General features: G+C 38.9%; 1 pseudogene; it reads right to left on the bottom strand.

The window, feature by feature from the left end:
- Window positions 1–1,579: 1,579 nt before the first annotated feature.
- Window positions 1,580–2,071, bottom strand: LOC138169651 (small ubiquitin-related modifier 2 pseudogene; annotated as a pseudogene).
- Window positions 2,072–2,863: the final 792 nt, after the last annotated feature.

Consider the following 2,863-nt stretch of genomic DNA (forward strand, 5'->3'; position numbering starts at 1 on the left):
CCTTCCTTCCTTCCTTCCTTCCTTCCTTCCTTCCTTCCTTCCTTCCTTCCTCCCTTCCTCCCTCCCTCCCTTCCCTCCTTCCTTCCCTCCTTCCTTCCCTCCTTTCTTCCTTCCTTCCCTCCCTTCTTCCTTCCTTCCATCCCATGCAAAGCATTTTGTAAACTTAAAAGTGCTATATAAATGTCAATGACTCCCTTTTCCACTTTCCCATCTCTGGTCAATGGCACCAATCTCAGTCCCTCAGACTTTCAATTCTGTTCTTTTATTTTCTTCATCTTCTAAATCCAACAAATCATATCAAGTAGTATCAATTTTGCCTTCAGAATATTTCTCATATCCATATCATTCTCTCCTTTCCTACTGACACTGTTCTATTCAAGACCTTCATCTCTCAAGCTTGAATCCTTTCATCAGGGTTTCATCTCTTCAAACTCATGTGTTGGCATATGTCCAAAGCATAAAAAAAATAGATGCATTGGGTCTAGAGGAAACTGGGCAGAAGATAAAACAAATGTAAATTTTCTTAGATGGTAAAATCTTGTGAGTTCAAAGACTTTTAGAAAGGAGAATCCTTACCACACTGATGTTTTCATTTATTTTTATCACCTAAAATCAGAATATATAATATTATCGATAAAACAACTAATATTTATAAAGAACTTTAAAATTTGCAAAGCATTTTTTGGTGTCATCTTATTTTAGCATTACAACAACCTGATAACTTAGGTACTGGATCTTTTCTCAGTTACAGATGAGTAAATAGAGAAGACAATGTGCCCATGATCACATAGTTAGTAAGATTTTAATTTTATTTGCTTTTTGGAGGGCAGTTGGGGTTAAGTGACTTGCCCAAGGTCACATGGCTTGTTTTTGTTTTTGTAATAAGTGTTTGAGGTCGGATTTGAACTCAACTCCTCCTGACTCCAGGGCTGGTGCTCTATTCACTGCTATTCACCACCTAGCTGTCCCCATTTTTAAAATTTTAAACAAGTTTATTTAAACAACAAGATGTTTGACTTGAAGGGAAAACTATCTAAGGATCAATTTCTTTATAGTAATTTATCCCTACTGAGAGACAGAGATTGCCCTACATGTAACAGCTACTTACAAAAAAAGTTATATAATTGTCCTTGGTTTTACAATGATAAAAGAAAAACATTGAAATTATCCAATCAAACAAGCTATGCAAGGATTTTTTTTGTGTTTTTTTTTTGTTGTTGTTAAACAGTGAGAGCAAAATAACTTATTGGAATATAAAGATACAAATTGAATGAGCATGCCACTAATGGAGAAAAGGGATATTTTCACAGAACCAGTTTGTTTTTTCCCCTCCCCATCTCCACTTGATGTTGATCAAAACATACCATCAGCCCTTTAGTTAAAAAAAAGTAGGCAACATGCCTGTGCACATACATCAGTTACTTTATGTACAATAAAGGAATGGGGAAGGGAATCAAAGAAGAGAGAAAACTCCACTGCAGTGGTCAGGATGTGGATGAACCAAATCTTGGTTTTCTAATTGTGAATGTATTTTTCTCCTTGGGAACACAGTTCTGGAGTAGATTTGTAGATTCTCTTTTTAGTCAGCGCCTCCTGTCTGCTGCTGGAATACACCAATTGTATCTTCATTCTCCATTTCCAGCTGTGCGGGTGTCTCTGTTCCATTAACTGGTTGCCCATCAAATCAGAATCTGATCTGCTTCATTGACAAACCCTGTCGTTCACAATAGGGTTTCATTAGTTTACTAAGTGGTGTGTGCCTCTTAATCTTAAATTGCACCACAAAACCATCTTGCCCTGCCACCTTCAAATTAATGTGGTCGTTGTTTTCAGGCTTGACTCCTTCCTTCGGCTTTCTGCCGGCCATGGCAAGTCCGGGGGTCTCCTCAGCCGCCACTTCACAAAAGAGGCACCAGGATGGTCCGCTCCAAGGTAATGGAGGCAGAAAAAGCAGTGGCAGAAGGAGAAGGAGGACAAGGAGGAGGAGGAAGAAGATGATGGTGATGGTGAGGAAGAGGAGGAGAAGAAAGAGGAAGAGGAGGAGGAGGATGAAGAGGAAGCTAGTTAGTAAGATTTAGAAATGAAATTTAAGCTCAAGTCTTCTTGATTCCAAATAGAACACTCTATTTATTGTCGTGCTGCCTCTCTACCTGATTATCCACATGTATGTAGGGAGAATATAGAGTTGTAGGGCTATAGAAGAATGAAGAATGAATGTCTAGGCAATAGTCAAAATCAAGCTAATCATTTGTAATGGCAGGTAAGCAATGGCAGAAACAGTCAGCGGGGGTAGGGTTATAGGCTTGTTCACAGGTCAAAAACTGAGACAGGAGCTTTAGATAGTCTAGCAACCTAGTTTGAAATAGAAATTAATTAAATTGCTTCTGACGATATAAATGAATGAAAACCACTTATTAATTATATGCTAGGTGCCAAGTATTATGTTTGCACTTTCGGTATAGGTGTGGTTATTGGGGATAGAGTTTGTTATCCAGTCATTCAGTAGCATAAACTCTTTATAACTCCAATGGATGATATTGTCCATAGGGTTTTCTTGGCAAAGATATTGGAGCAGTTTGCCGTTTTCTTCTTCAGTAGATTAAGGCAAACAGAGTTTAAGTGACTTGCCCACGGTCACACAGCTAGTGAGTATCTGAGGTCAGATTTGAACTCAGGTCTTCCTAGGCTACAGGCCTAGCATTCTATCTATTGAGCCATCTTGCTGTATCTTTTGGGGAAAGAGAGTTTGTGCCAAAGTTAGGAGTATTTGGGCTCAAGTCTTACCTTTGATACATACTGGTTGAGTATGCTTTGGATGAGACACTTCTTACAGCTGTCTAGGGACTTGTCCCCCAAGCATCAT

The sequence above is a fragment of the Petaurus breviceps genome, unplaced genomic scaffold (assembly GCF_028583685.1).
Source record: "Petaurus breviceps papuanus isolate PSGF00001 unplaced genomic scaffold, PetGlider_PUasm1.0 37, whole genome shotgun sequence".
Taxonomy (NCBI): Eukaryota; Metazoa; Chordata; class Mammalia; order Diprotodontia; family Petauridae; genus Petaurus; species Petaurus breviceps.